The sequence below is a fragment of the Helianthus annuus genome, chromosome 10 (genome assembly GCF_002127325.2).
Source record: "Helianthus annuus cultivar XRQ/B chromosome 10, HanXRQr2.0-SUNRISE, whole genome shotgun sequence".
In the NCBI taxonomy this organism is placed as follows: Eukaryota; Viridiplantae; Streptophyta; class Magnoliopsida; order Asterales; family Asteraceae; genus Helianthus; species Helianthus annuus.
Genome location: NC_035442.2, coordinates 38,454,489 through 38,471,168, shown reverse-complemented (window position 1 = coordinate 38,471,168; position 16,680 = coordinate 38,454,489).

Below are 16,680 nucleotides of genomic sequence, written 5' to 3'. Positions count from 1 at the left end.
TATATGGGTCGAATAATTATATTAAAAATAAAACTAGTTACTAATGGTTAATAAATTTAATCAAACCTATAATTCTTATATGAAGAAAAATGGAAAGGTTACATCCTCCCCACCTTGTTTTAAATCTCGTCCTCGAGATTTGGGCTACGATGTCTCTTTTAGAGTTATAGTTATGTCACGTCTTAGTCAATAAGAACAGTATTATGGTAAATGACACAGAATCAAGACATGTTCAAATGGATAAGAGTTTTACAATAAATAAGACTCAATGGTTCAATTGAATTAGTTCAAGAAATCGATGTCAAATGAATGAGATGAAATGATATAATTTCCAAGGTGACTAGGTTCAAGCCAAAAGAGAGTCATGATCAATAGATGTCTAAATCGACTGTTTATAAGTTGTAAGTGACTTTTAGAATCAATAGAATTCATTGTCAAAGGAAACTTACTTTAGTTGTCAATTAAGGAAGACTCGTAATCAACAAGCTCAAATGAAATAGAAGCACGAAAATAATTTGTCAACTATCAAACCATGACATGAGAAAAATCAACGTATTGACACTATTGAATTGCAAGGATACACCGAAATACAACAGAGTTTAGTGTATCATTGTCTTAATACATAATTGCATTAAGACTACTGTAAGGACCCTCAAAAATGTCCCTAAACAACCCATAAATGAAAACTCGGACCCTAAAAACCCTACTGCGCATGAAAAACCAAGAAAACAAGAAAAATAAGTTTTAGGCGGGCCACGTAAAGGTTGAGCATAGCCTTACGCGGGCCGCGTCAACTAGGAAATTGACCAGATAAGTGTTTAGGGTTCTAGGCGGGCCGCGTAAGCCATAAAGGGAAACTCACGCGGGTCGCGTCAACTCATATTTAACCGGATAAGTGTTCCGGGACAACGTGTTGACTACCTGGTGACCCTACTAGTGACCAACCAGACCTACGCCTAGACTAGGCGGCCTCGCGGGCCGCGTAAGACTTATGTATGGGTTTACGCGGGCCGCGTAAAACCCAAATTCAGGCTATAAATAGCCTGTGCATGGGGCTTTCATTCTATGTCGACGAAAACTTTCAAAAACGAAGTTATACTGCTCAAAACTATAAATTTCATATAGTGAGGTGCTGCCACGATATCGGGTATTAACTCGATCGCTGCTACGATTCAATATCTGATCGATTGAAACTATCCAATGGATGTTTAAGTGCTGCCCGCATTAGGGTTATACTTTGTCATTCGTCGTAAATTCGTTGGATGTTTAGAATGGCACTTTGTCATTCGTTGTGAGGGTTGTATCTCGTGAGTTATCGTAAATGTTGTATTAGTTACTAATCTAGTTCATGTGCATTGTTATTTAAACTAGGTTATCTGGCTTATCAGTAGGCAAAACTCTGCCCGTATAAACTTGCAATGTGAGTCATTCTCTTTTTACCAAACTTGCTTTCAAAATCATGTTTGTTTTCAAAGTTATAATTACAGGGATTAAGTTTTTGTAATCTCCAATTACTGCCGGTATGTGGGGTATTGTATACATTACTTGTTTCCCGCCACCATTGGACGACGAGTTAGCCAATGGGTGATCTGACCATAGTCACAGATACAGTCGAGTGACAAATACCGATTTGGGGTAATTGGTTGATAGAAGCATTGTAATCTCCCTTAATATTGTGGATTATAACAATGTGTCGTTTTGTGCAACTTGAATGACTCGCCAGTATTTCTTGCTGATAAAACCTTTTTAAAACATGTTTCAGGTGATCTGCTGTGAATTAAGGAAAAGTGTTGTGGAGCACTAACAAGCTTGAAGTAGTGGCTTAGTAAAATAAATAAACATGTTTTGTAAACCAGGGGTTTCTCGGTGAAATTCCCTTATTGTAAATTATGGGTTTTATCCCGAATTGTGAAATAAAATAAATCGGGCATTTCAAGTTTTTTTAAACAATCCTGTTAAAACTTCCGTTGTAATAATAAATACCACGGATTTCTGTCCCGCGGCTCCTGGACCGGGTCAAACCGGGTCGGGGGCCGTGACAACTATTTCCAATGATGAGTTAAACGAAAGACATACGTAGTTTTGCATGATTTGTATGATTATTATTAGTCCAAGATACAAGTTTATACCGACGCCACAAGGTGTCGTAATGATTAAAATAGTTCAATAATTACGGTGACCGAACAAATTCCCCGTGTTTGTAATCAACTGAAAGTTTTAATGAAGTAAATTTGGATATTAATTTCAAATAAATCTTATAGGATTTTCAATTGATGATGAAAGACCAAATGAATATCATAGAATTTTTTATCAATGATGAAAGAATCTTTAGAGGTACACCATAATATAATACGAATTTGTGTACTCTTATCTTAACACATAATTGTATTAAGACTGTTTTAAGATAATGAACCAACATAAATTATCCGTACATCAGGTGTGAAAATGAGATTAGCTCAAGTTTCAAATTAAAGAAAACGCCACCACAAGGTGACCTAACAAGTAAATGATTTAATGAAGTGAAGACCTAACAAGTCTATTATGGTTATGAATAGATGAATTACTTGACAGGATGAATTTATATAATAACTTTGATTTATACTAGGGTCAGATAATAACTTAACTTAGATATTACATATCAGCGATTACGTCTGGAATCATTTCTACTTCTTGTGTAGTAAGTACGAATGCTCGCGCGTTCTTCTTAGCTCTGTCTGTTGTTTTTGCCTTGTTGTCGAGTACTTTAGTCAGTTTTGGGCAGTATGGTTTGATGTGTCCTATCTCTCCGCAATTGTAACAAATATTAGTTTTCCTTCTACACTCTTCCTCTATATGCCCGGTCATCTTGCAGAAGTCACAGTAGGGTGTTTTCCTAAAACCACATTTTCCTGAATGCTTTTTGTTACCGTTTCTGCAGGTAGGTTGCTCCAATGATGGTTCATGTAATACCTCGTAAAATCATGTCCAATATAATATCGACACGTGTCATCGACTTTAAACGAATAACAAATTGATTACGAGGGACTAAAGTTGACAAATAAAGAAAGTATGTGTGTAGAAGGATTCAAAGTGTCAACATTTGATAATTATACCTTTCAACAACCATACACGATGTTTATACCTTAAACGAATGAATCATGAATCGTATGAAGCCGTTTATGGAAGAACGTGAAAGTTTACAAACCGCAAGGGTTAAATGTGTCAACATGTTTAATTTATACCTCTGAGTGACCTTTTATCAAACCCTAAGCTTTGTAACGATTAATTATGCTCCCAAGAATAAGTGATTAAAATTTCACAAGGTTTCGATATCGTATGAGGAAAATACGCTAACATTCGTAAATAAGGGGTTAAAAGTATCAACGTTGAAATTCAGGACTTTTTGGATGATCGTATAACTAACCGGGAGCTTAACGAAGTTTATTTATGACTTAGAGTCCTTAAAAGTCAAGTTTGGGGGTTAAAAGTGCAATAAATGAAAGTTAAAACATGTTTTAAAGGACCAAGGACCAAAGTTGCAATTAAATGAAACTTGCTGACCGGATCTGGCCCTCATACCGGCCGCGTAAGGCCTTGGCCAATCCTTACGCGGGCCGCCTGAAACCTGTAGATGCAGAAAAAGTTGGCAGATGCCTGTTTCAGCAGGTTACACCGCCTTAAAGGCCTGGTTTTCGAATTCATGAGCTGCACCAGTGGTTTTTCATGCATAGGGGACACCTAGGATGATCAAGGAACACTTGTAGACTTGTGTGGAGTAATCTTGTTGCATCTAAATCACTATATGAGGACCTTATGTTGCAACCATGAACTTGCTCATTCACAAAATCATTCAAAGCTTACTCTCTGGAGCTCTCTGGACTTCAAGCAAGCTTCCATCAGCTCTTAATTCGTGCTAAGGACCATTGTGGGTGTTCTTAGCCTCTCTAGTTCATGTTTTATTAGTCTAATGACTAAAAGTCAAAGCCGTCGTAATTAAGCTTTGACTTAGTGATTAATCACTAGTGGTCCAGTCATTTTTCGAATTGAAAGTGGCTATGAGTTGGTAATTATGTGGGTAATAAACCCTTAAAAGGGCATCCTCTGATTTCTACTCTAACTAGGTCAATTGTCGGGTCAAACTTAATTATAAAAAGTCAACAAAAAGCTATTTTGCAAATAAACTCATAATTAACAATGTAGAAGCTATGAAACCTATTTTAACACTTATATAACTTGGTAATTAATGTAAGAACATGTCTAAGTATGTTAAATCCGACAATTTTGAGTTTAGGCTCGGTTCGGAACCGAAAGTCGCAAAAATAGACTTTTGCTTTGACTTTCAGTTCTGACCCGATTTAGTTTAGTTTAGACATGCCTTAAAGTTCCATTAGGACCAGGTTATAGGTTAGTATAACCCTCTGAGGTTATACAACTTGGTTACTAATTAATCCGATTCATTTGCATGTTTTCGTTAATTGCTTAAATGTTGACCATTATGCCCTTTTGACCTTAAAACGAGATTTTTGAAAATATGAGAGGACAAAAACCTTTGTTACTGATTTATAAACATGTTCTAAAAATTTGACATCAGTTTGAGGTCTAAATTAGGAGTTATGCTCAATATCGTAATTTGAAAGCTTTTTTATTAATTAAACGACATTATTAGCATAAAGCCTATCTAAACCCAAATTTTGACACCAAAATTTTTACCCATTGATGTAATATAATATTTTTGGGATTTTTGAAGATTTTTATTTATTTTTAAGCTGATCATAACATAGGGTTCTAGCTTTGATTCGGTAATTGTCGGTTATACACTTTTTGCTAATAAAATGAGTTTTACATAACATTTTGATACCAAACTTTTTGCTACTGATTTTATATAATAAATAAAATATTTTGAACCTTGTAAACTGATCACAAACTTAGATTTCCTATTATAACCCAAAAATCGCTCAAAACCGACTTTTACGCGTTTAAGACGCATAGTATGGGTTAAAACTATTTTTGGCATACAAGACTTGATACCTACTGATGTTTTAAGTAAATTTTTATAATTTAACAGTAAGCAAAAGTTTTGAACTCAGGTTTCCAAATTTGACCTTTAAAGCTTATGTGAAATTACCAAAATGCCCCTACGGTGCATAGTTTGGTTATAAATGATAAATTTCACATAGATGCAATACCCTACTGATATGACCTGCAAAAATAATTATTTTTACTGATCATTTAAGACCAAAACCTCAGATTTATATTTAACCTCTTTTATAACCTTTAAAATGACCAAAATATCCCTACGGGCTTAATTTGAGTTTAAATTCGTTTTGGGCATAATGGAAGGTATTCTACTGATATCACAACATATTTAAGGCATATTAACTTAGGAAACCTGTTCATGACTCTTTTGGTTACCCGTTATGCATTTTTCGCGTTCGGTACGGTTTATGTGACTAGTTTGCATAAATTGACCGAAACGCGTCAAACCTTATCATTTTTATCTCAAAATCCAGAATGTGTTTTGTTTACCCATATTATACAAGTCTTCAAACTTGTCGGGTCTAAATCACATTCAAATCTGGTCTTCGCTTAATCTTGCGTTTTGAACCGTATATCTTCCTTTAAAACTAACCGGTCTAAGTTTAGACTTAATTAAGACCCGTTAGGAATCTAATAGGTTATTAAAACCTTCGTTCCAGATTTAGGAGCCCAGTAAAAGATATCTGCAATTGCCAATTGTATACGGCTGGGATAAATTGTATAATTTGCTCAGGTAAATACTTTTAACTTATTTTCCGTTATACGGGCTTGGGATACGGTATTATAATAATACCGCTTGGTCGGGTGTGTAAATGTTTAATCGGATTGTGATTAATATATTTGCATAACCTGTTTTAATCTGTTTTGTTTGGTATATGGCCTTTAGGGGGGTTAATGACCATGTCCTGGATATCCTCGGCTCATTCATTGAAATGGCCACGACTTAAGCACGGGGTGTAGGCATACACCTGACAGTTGCGTATGTAATAATGGTAATCCACAATAAGGAGTTCTCCTTGTGGGCATTATACCTGTGGTGTGTCAGCTAATCTTGTCCGGCTCTTCTAACCGGCCCTGACGGACGGCAAACATATAAATCTGTATACAAGATTATTTTTAAAATAATTGTCCCAAGTTATAAAAGATTATTTGCGCCTTGTGCATTTAAATCAATTTTATTAAATGTTTTTAAAAGAGTCGGTTAATTGTATTTACCAGTGTAAACTGACATATTTTCCAAAAAGGCTAAAGTGCAGGTACTAGGCGGAATAGGCTGGCTACTCCTGAGTGAATAAATAAGAGTCTTGCAAGCTTTGTCACTTAAAATCTGTTGAACAATTATCTTCTTTGTCTTGATCCGCCTTTGGATCCTTTTTACATTCTGTTTGTAATACTCATGTTACTTTTCATTCGGTTTGTAATATTTTTACTTTAGACTTCCGTTGTGCATTAAACTGTGATAAATTGACTATGATGATATCAACTACGTCATGATACTCCCCACCTGGCCCACCGGTAATACGTGGAAATATCGGGGTCTGATAGTTCAGTTCCTTTCTTCTGGTAGAATTCTTGGGAAATTTTCTGGGCTAACTCTTTCTTCTTGTTTCCTTCTCTTGTGCGGATTAGTCCATCTATCAAGATGTTAGCTAGTTCAACTGTTTCTTCAATAGTCTGTGATCTAGCGGCCTTGACCATATCTCGGATTTCACTAACTAATCCCAAAATATAACGAGAAATTAGTACGGGTTCTGGCGAAGCCAGAGTTGGTACCATTCTTGCGTATTCTAAGAACGTCGTCGTATATTCATGACAATTCACATCTATCATTTTATGATTTAGGAACTCGTTAGCCGTTCGTTCCTTTTCATAAGGGGGACAAAATTTCCTTTTTGCCATTTCCTTGAATTTTTCCCAGTTCATGTCATAAGCCAGGTCACTTCCTTTTGCTTGAAGAATTGTATTCAACCATTCTAAGGCTTCTTCCTTAAAGAGGTTGGGAGCATACATCACCTTATCTTCTTCGGCACATTTGCTGATTTTAAGAACAGCTTCCATCTTTTCCAACCATCGCAAAGCAGTCGTGGTGCCTTCACTGCCTGCGAACTCAGTTGGTTTACAAGCTAGAAATTCTTTGTAGATACACCCGAGAGTCATCACCTTCATTTTCTTGGGAAATGGGGTTTTGATAATATCATCATTGCCTCCATTGATACTATGGCTAAAAATGTCGTCACGAGTATGCTTGCTACTCACAGCTTTGGTGTGTTCTACGGAGTTTTTAACAGCTTTAATTATTAAAGGTATAGTATTAGGTATTCCTTGGGCTATTATATTTTCTATAGCATTTTTATCCAAATAATTTTCATTATTAGCATGAACTTCTGGATTACGTGATACTTCATTAGACATCTGAATTGCAAACATTTTCAATTATTAATATCACAGAATAATTAAAACAAAACAATACTTCCAGGAATCATATACATATATATACGTATATTTAAATCAACAAAAATAATACATAGGTTACTTTGTATTAATTTCTAAACTTTACTGTTTAAGTTTAGGTATTAAAAGAATACCTAAATAGCTTAAACAAGTGCCTTTGATACCACCTTCTGTCACAGCCCCTGACCCCACCCTGGGAGCGGGAGCCGTGAACCAGTCAGATGGTATCGGTGTTTATTAAATACGCAGCAAAAAAAATTTCATCAGGATCGTAGTTAGCAAATAATTTCAGAGTTTGTAAAACACCACACTTTTAATATTAACAAATGGGCTAAAACCCATATTCCATTCAATTGTTTTTATAGGGATAAACCCAAATAAATAAAACATGAATTTCTTCTTTTATTCAGGTATTTATAGCCACTTTATTTAAGCTTTCAGTGTTCCATAGCTGACTTCTATTATCTTTATAGCAAACTACCTGAAAGGTGTTTTGAAAACATTTTATCAGTAATAAATACTGGCGAGTTCATTCCATTTTTATAAAAATATATTGTTATACTTTACAGCATTAAAGGTTTTTATATTTGTTTATATTTACCCAAAACTCAATCAGTATTTATAACACGGTGGTAGTTCCGATGTGACGGTGGTCATATCACTCATTGGTTAACTTTCGTCCAATAGTGCAGTTTATCAAGTAATAAATATATAGTATATCTTACTATTATTCAAAGGTATCTGTCACTAGGTGATTCCCATGACGTGGTCAAATCACTGTTGATCATTCTTTCAACTAATGACTGGGGTCGTATCACCGTTGATCATTCTCTCAACTAGTGACTCTGGTCATATCACTGTTGATCATTCTCTCAATTAGTGACTTTGGTCATATTTCTGGTCATATCACTGTTGATCATTCTCTTAACTAGTGATTCTAGTTATATCACTGTTGATCATTCTCCTAACTAGTGACTCTGAACTTAGTAGTGTCCCATGACATTACTTTGTCAAATATATTCTCTATGGCATAAAACCAATTAGCCCAAAAAATGAAATATATCGTTTTCTGTCAAATTAATAGCTATAACTTTATCAAATATAATATATTAGTTAAATAATTGTGATACAATTATTTAATATATTAACGTGACTAAGATTAAAATATAATCTTAGTATATTAGAATATATTATATTTGACATATTTTATTATGTATACATTTATTGACTAAACATTATTCTTATAATGTTAATAATAATTTAGGATTATTAAATATATTTTCTTTAATATATATTTTAATAATAATTAATAAAGCTTTATTTTATATACACACCATTTAGATTTATCCCAATCATACCTTAAATTTATTAATGATTTAATGTAAAAATAATATTAGTTATAGGCTATGGCTACTGGGGAACAATTCCCCCGTGCTTATGGTCATGCTACTATTGACTAACTTTTTGGCCAATAGTAACGAGGATCAAGTAATGTATAAAACCTCCCATACCGGCAGTTTTTACAGAATACAAAAATTTAATCACTGTAAGTATAACTGATAAATATTTAGGATTTTGGAAAGCATTTTTACATATAACTGTATCACAAAAAGGTGATAGAAAGGAGAATTACTCACAAACTGTGAGAAAAACAGAATGAACTCACTTTGTAACTTTAGGGTTCAACTAGAAAGGTTCCTAGTATAATCTTGGGTATAACTCCTGAGCTATTTAATAAAATATATAATGCACTCGTGTCAAGTATAATAACCCAATTAATTTTATCCCTACGTCACGAGACAGAACCCCAACGAACTTAGTCGGTTAGAGCCTTGACATGCGTTACGGGGCCCTAGATCAACCGGACAGGGTATCAGTGATCAGGGGTTAAAACACTTAAAACGGGGCAGTGCTTTATTTTTATTATAGTTGAAAATAAAAATAAAAATAGAAATATAGAATTTTTTTTAGAGAGAGAGATTGCGACAGATGGAAACAGAGATGAAGCAATTGTGAAAGTTTCAATCTCTCCTATTTATACTTAAAGTGAGGCATGCTCCTCAAGTTTAAAAGATTCCTTTTCATTTTTTAATACACACGTAGACATAGACGTGTACATACAATTCATTCAAATGTAAGTTTATTTTTTATTATTATTTTATTATTTATATATTATAATTAATTTAGCTGCTTCATTTATTTGGCGCTTATAACTTCTAAAATATGACGTTTTACAAAACAAAGAATATGTCATTAGAACGAGAATAATCTTATCTGCATTTTGAACCAAGTTTAATAAAAAAACGGAGTAGGTTCAAATATAATGTATTTTTATAATTTAATTATTAAACGGTTCCTTGGCCCGTCTAGGTACTTCATATTTCTAACAGTCAACTTACCCGTAGCCTACCCGTTAATAATATAAGTTTTTATATATGTTATTTTAATATAGAAATTAGAAATATCACACATATACATGCAAATTAATTAGTATAACATTCCAACCAATTATATATATAAAATAGTTTTTAAAACTATATGGGTCGAATAATTATATTAAAAATAAAACTAGTTACTAATGGTAAATAAATTTAAACAAACCTATAATTCTTATATGAAAAAATGGAAAGGTTACATTTTAGGTGCTCATATTTGTTTTACCATTTCAAAACATACGCCTTTCCTAAGGCCATTTTACACGATTATGTTAAACTCGAAAACACTTGTATTATACAAACGAGACGACTTCACCAAAATAGGCTTGAAACCCACAATTTGGTGAACGACTCTCAATCCACTTATTCTTTTTACAACAAAATTCGCCATCAAGTTAGGAGTGAAATCCTCACCTTGATGGAGAATTTCCATTTCAAATCTAGTGGACCCTCGTCAACAAGTCGGAATTAACTTTCTTGACCCGACGAGTACTAACCACACTTAAGGGATGACGTTGTCAAGTTAGGGGTGAAACCCGCACCTTGTCAACTAGTGTAGGATCGATTGCTAACCCGAACGAGTCGTTCAGAGGTTGTCTCTTGCAATTCAGATGCGGAATAATAAGAAAAGCAAGTAGATATAGCTAGTACTTCTTCCTAACTGCTTGTTTTACTGATTTGAAACGATTTACAGCTCAATCTTCACACCGGCAGAGCTTCGGCGTGGAATACAAGGAATGACTACTGAGGATCGCTCAAGCACATCTATATATAGTAGTTTGGGTCCGCTCATGTGGACATGTGACACATGAGCGGTCCAGACTTGACCATATAAGCGACCCAGATGCCATATAAGCGATCCAGGCATCTCAAGACCCTATAAGCGATCCTACCTCCTAAAACCTATATATACTCTTGTTTTCTCGTATAACATGCCCTATGCTATACAATACAATGCAAGACCTGATCCTAGACACCTAGACAGAATCAACAGATGTAGTGCACCAACAGACTCCCCCTCAGATGTTGATGGAGTCGACTATCGAGCACCGTCTTCACATCTTTAATCTTGATCAGTCTTTGGGCTTTCTTTTTCTCTCTATTTTCAGACTCCCCTTCTCGATTTACTAACATTCTTTTGTTCTTCAGTAATATCTTCAGGATCAATGCCTGGCTATAAAACTCTCTAATTCTCTTGATCAGATCTCTTGATTCCTTAAGTTCATCAGCATCAACAGTTGACATGATCTTTAGAATCATAATCTGATCTTCATAAGCTTTCAGAATCTATCAATCTGACTCTAACCGAAATTTTCAAAATTGATTTCCAGGATCGAAACTTGGCTACCTGCACAATCTCAACCTAGAAATAAATTTCTTTCACTAACATTTCAAACAACTATGCACTAACACATGACACCCCTCATATTTATATCAAAACATTCGTATAATAATAACAACTCAGATTCTCTCAAATCATTATGATGAACCACTTGAAGAAGGTTAGATTTAATAAAATAGTTAGAATTTGTCACACCCCCAAAATCCACCCGCGGATGACACCCGCTTTGAGGGCGTGACTGACCAGGATCCAGCCACCAATCATACTGAATGATTAAACTGATAATAAAAAGTAATACTTACTAACCATAAGATTAGCAAATATCAAGTTCAGAGTTTAAGGTTTCAAGTTCAAACCGTACTAAGTAGCGGAAGCATAAATAAATAGTTTTAAACAACGTTCATAAGGTAAGTCATGATAAATGCCCAACACACGGGCAGATGACCACTACCCATCCCAAGCAGCTGCTCCAGTCACTGGCCACCTGCAAAGCATGCAGTAAGGGGTCAACAATAATGCTGAGTGAGTTCACTAGTTGTCCAGTTTGAATTACCAAAAAAAAAAACTCGTTTCACCAGTTAATTTATCCGTTTATACATGCCATGGGGAGCTACCCCAAAAGTTAGCGACTAAACTGTTTTTCCAATACCGAACACTAGGTAACCGTTTGCGTTTCCGCAGGATGCCCCGATGTCAATGTTCTATCATCATTGACGGATGCCTGAGTACATTAGTTCACGACCGATCCCATACCATGGCACGGTGTGAGGCTGGTAAGACCTAAATAGCGCTATCAACTAATAACCCGTTCGCCTGGCACCGGCGACTAATCGGTATTATGTAGTAGGGACTTGAGTGATAGAGTTGCGTTTAGTGCCGTTGGTTGCATTCCGTATAAACAGTAATTAACTAAAAAGGTTTCCCAATACAAGGGAAGATAAAGTACGTTTGTTCCCAGTAACTAGGGAAGGAATGTATACGGTATCCCCTTTACAAGGGGATAGGGTTGTTTTAGTCTCGTGTCCCAAACCACCGGGACGCATGCTTTTAAGTTGTGAACTCACCTTGGGTTGCTCGGTATGATACGTTACTTGGTTAAGTATGTTGGTCACCACGTCCTAGCATGGTTACCAAGTATGGGTCAAGTTGGGTACAAGTGAACACGTATAAAACACACTTAACATAAATGCAAACAACTACAGTAGCAGGTATACATGCAGCCCAATCAACAGAAAGTCCAACATACAAACAGTGGGGTTATTGGGCCTAAACAGTAATAGATACACAAGCAGTCCAGTTAGCAGATAATCCAACAAGTTCTTTGGCCCAATAACAGCCCAGTCGAGACAAGGGTGACTCGCAACCAAGGTTGCGACTCGCAACCGAGGTCTCGGTTCGTCATGCTTTGGTTGCGACTCGCAATCAGAGATTCCGACTCGCAACCAGCGGTTCCGACAAAGCAGTTGTGGTTACGACTCGCAATCGGATCGATACGCGTTGATTACGACTCGCAACCGGGAGGTCTCGACAAATCCTGCTGTGGTTTCGAGTAGCAACCAAAGGTTGCGACTCGCAACCGTGATTACGTGCACAGAAAACAGTTTCTAGAACCTGCAAAACAGTACTAGCCAATAGGATTTCATTTTCATGAGAATTATGTACTATACCCACTAAACATGTTTGTTTGTCTACAATGTGCACAAAACAGATCAAAAACCATAACATTTGAATGTTCATAACATCTTCATACATGTTCTTCATTTATTCAAACAATGTTCAAACAATATTCATCATCTATAACCCAAAATCATGCCTAAAGTCCCCGACCCGAGCCCTTAATATCAATCGGACAATAAACAAAGAAGATCATTCAACCTAAACAATATAACATATCCTCTTATTAGTAACATGAATCACATGAATCACATAGCTAGCACTTAGTCCGAAACATATAACCGATCTAACCAACCATCATAACAACCTATTTTGTCTAGCAAGAACAACAACAACAACACTAATCAAGCATCATTTAGTAACAAGCAAATATAAACAACATCATCATCATCACTAACCGGTTCTAGAGTGACACAAAGGTGTTCAAGTTGGTGATGGATTGGAGCCTTCGAGTGATGATTCCAAGCTAATCCAAAGGGTGCTCTTGTTGGTCGGATCCGAGAAGGAGAAGGAAAGGAGAGGAAGGTGATTCTTTGAGGGTTTTAGGGTTTTAGTGAGAGAGATGAGAGGAGAGTGTGAGAGTGTAGTGAGATGAGTGTTGTAAAAATGGTTAAGGGAGGGGTGGGTTGGTTTATATAAGGTTCCGAATTGGGCTAGTGGGGGTTCCGGCTTGGGTTTCTCGGTCACAAGGCCCAAACCGGCCCATTGCTACTGTTCACTCGAGACCGTGGTCTCGAGTCGGGTTCTCGGGTTTGGTTGTGGTTTCGGGTTCCGGTTCATCTCACATACACGCCCACTCTCTTATATCTATTTATATATATATATATATAACACATACACGTTTATATCTATATACCCATTTACATGAATACACATAGCATGTAACACAATAGGATTTTCATTTTAATAGAATCTATGTACACACAAGTTACATCGAAAGATTGTCCGGGGAAGACCCGAAGTGTCACATTATCCCCAAGTTTTAGGAACTTTCGTCCCGAAAGTTAAGGCAGCCACTGTCAAGCTAGTGTGAGTGAAAGCGTTTCAACGGGGTGTCACATCATCCCCCCGTTAGTTTGGAATTTCGTCCCGAAATTCGGTTGTAGCTTCAGTGCTGGGGTTTTCGTTTGGGAACAACTGGGGATACTTGTGCTTCATCTGATCTTCCCGCTCCCAGGTATACTCTGGGCCACGTCGCGAGTTCCAACGGACTCGTACAAGAGGTATCTGGCTACGTTTGAGGGTTTTGATCACTCGATCCGTGATCTCGATCGGTTCCTCAGTAAAGTGTAGCTGTTCATCAATGGTCAGTTCCTTAAAAGGAATCACAAGTGTTTCATCCGACCAACACTTCTTCAGGTTAGATACGTGAAAAACGTTGTGTACCGCACTCAGTTCTTCAGGCAGGTTCAATCTATAAGCGACCTTACCGATTTTCTCGGTAATTTCGAATGGTCCGATATATCGTGGATTAAGCTTGCCCCGTTTACCAAAGCGAACCACACCCTTCCAGGGTGAGACTTTAAGTAGAACCCGGTCACCGACCTGGAACTCCAAGGGTTTCCTACGCTTATCAGCGTAACTCTTCTGACGGTCACGAGCTGCCGCCATGCGTTGTCTGATCTGGGCAATCTTTTCCGTTGTATCTACCACCATCTCTGGGCCCGTGATTTGACTATCACCGATTTCTGCCCAGCAGAGAGGTGACCGGCATTTACGACCGTACAATGCCTCAAAAGGTGCTGCCTGAATACTAGTGTGGTAGCTGTTGTTGTAAGAGAATTCTACTAGCGGTAGATGCTTTTCCCAGTTCTTGCCAAAGTCGATCACACACGCTCTAAGCATGTCTTCTAGGGTTTGGATGGTACGTTCGGACTGTCCATCCGTTTGCAGGTGATAAGCAGTGCTCATGTCCAAACGTGAGCCAAAGCATTTGTGCATAGCTTGCCACAATTCCGAAGTAAATCGAGCGTCTCGGTCTGAAATAATTGAGGTTGGCACTCCGTGCCTCGACACTACTTCCTTTAAGTAAACCTCCGCCAAGGTAGAAAACTTGTCTGTTTCCTTAATAGCCAGAAAGTGCGCGGACTTGGTCAGTCGATCCACTATTACCCAAATAGTATCATTTCCGCGTTGAGACCTAGGTAGCCCTGTAACAAAATCCATGGAAATTTGCTCCCATTTCCATTTCGGGATTTCTGGTTGTTGGAGTAGACCTGCTGGCTTCTGGTATTCTGTCTTGACTCTCGCGCAAGTCAAGCATTTGCTGACGTATGTTGCTATGTGGGCCTTCATACCAGGCCACCAATACGTAGTCTTCAAGTCGTGGTACATCTTGTCCGAACCAGGATGTACTGAGTAGCGGGACTTGTGGGCTTCGTCCATCACGAGTTCACGTAAACCTCCAAAGAGTGGAACCCAGATACGCCCTGTTACATAGTAAGCACCATCTTCTTTCTGTTCTAGTTGCTGTCTCGATCCTCACAGAGACTCAGCCCTGATGTTTTCCGGCTTCAATGCTTCAACTTGAGCATTTCGGATCTGGGTAGGGAGGTTAGACTGGATAGTAAGTTGCAATGCTCGCACGCGCTTTGGTACGGTGTCCTTTCGGCTGAGGGCGTCTGCCACGACATTGGCCTTGCCCGGGTGGTATTTGATGGCGCATTCGTAGTCATTCAAGAGTTCGACCCATCGACGTTGTCGCATGTTCAATTCCTTTTGCCTAAAGATATGCTCGAGACTCCTGTGATCGGTGTAAATAGTGCACTTGGTACCGTACAGGTAATGTCTCCATATCTTCAGAGCAAAGATCACTGCTCCCAGCTCCAAATCGTGCGTAGTGTAGTTTCTTTCATGCGTCTTGAGTTGTCGAGAGGCGTAGGCAATAACTTTCTCGCGTTGCATTAGCACGCAACCGAGCCCATGAATAGACGCATCGCAGTAAACCACAAAGTCGTCAGTACCTTCAGGTAGCGAGAGAATAGGAGCGCTACAGAGGTTATCCTTAAGCCTCTGAAAAGCAGATTCCTGTGCTGCATTCCACTTGTAGGCGACGCCTTTCTGAGTAAGAGTTGTGAGGGGTTGTGCAATCTTCGAGAATCCCTGAATGAATCTGCGGTAGTAGCCTGCCAAGCCCAAGAATTGGCGAACTTCAGTGGGAGTCTTAGGCGTAGGCCAGTTCTTTATCGATTCGATCTTAGCGGGGTCGACGTGAATTCCGTTCTTATTAACTACATGGCCGAGGAAATGGACTTCTCGAAGCCAGAAGTCACATTTAGAGAATTTGGCGTACAGCTGCTCGTTGCGAAGGAGTTCCAAAATAAGGCGTAGGTGTCGTTCATGCTCTTCTTGACTTTTCGAATAAATCAGGATGTCGTCGATAAACACAATCACGAATTTGTCGAGGTAGGGCTTACATACGCGGTTCATAAGATCCATGAACACTGCAGGTGCGTTAGTCATTCCAAAAGGCATAACGAGGAATTCATAGTGACCATAACGATTCCTGAACGCAGTCTTGGAGATGTCTTCATTTCGAACTCTCAGCTGATGATAACCTGATCGTAGGTCAATCTTTGAATAGTAGCTCGATCCTTGCAACTGATCGAATAGGTCGTCGATGCGCGGGAGAGGGTAACGATTCTTGATGGTAACCTTGTTCAGCTCACGATAGTCGATGCACATTCGGAACGTGCCATCTTTCTTCTTGACAAAGAGTACTGGGGCTCCCCAGGGTGATGAACTAGGACGGATAAATCCTTT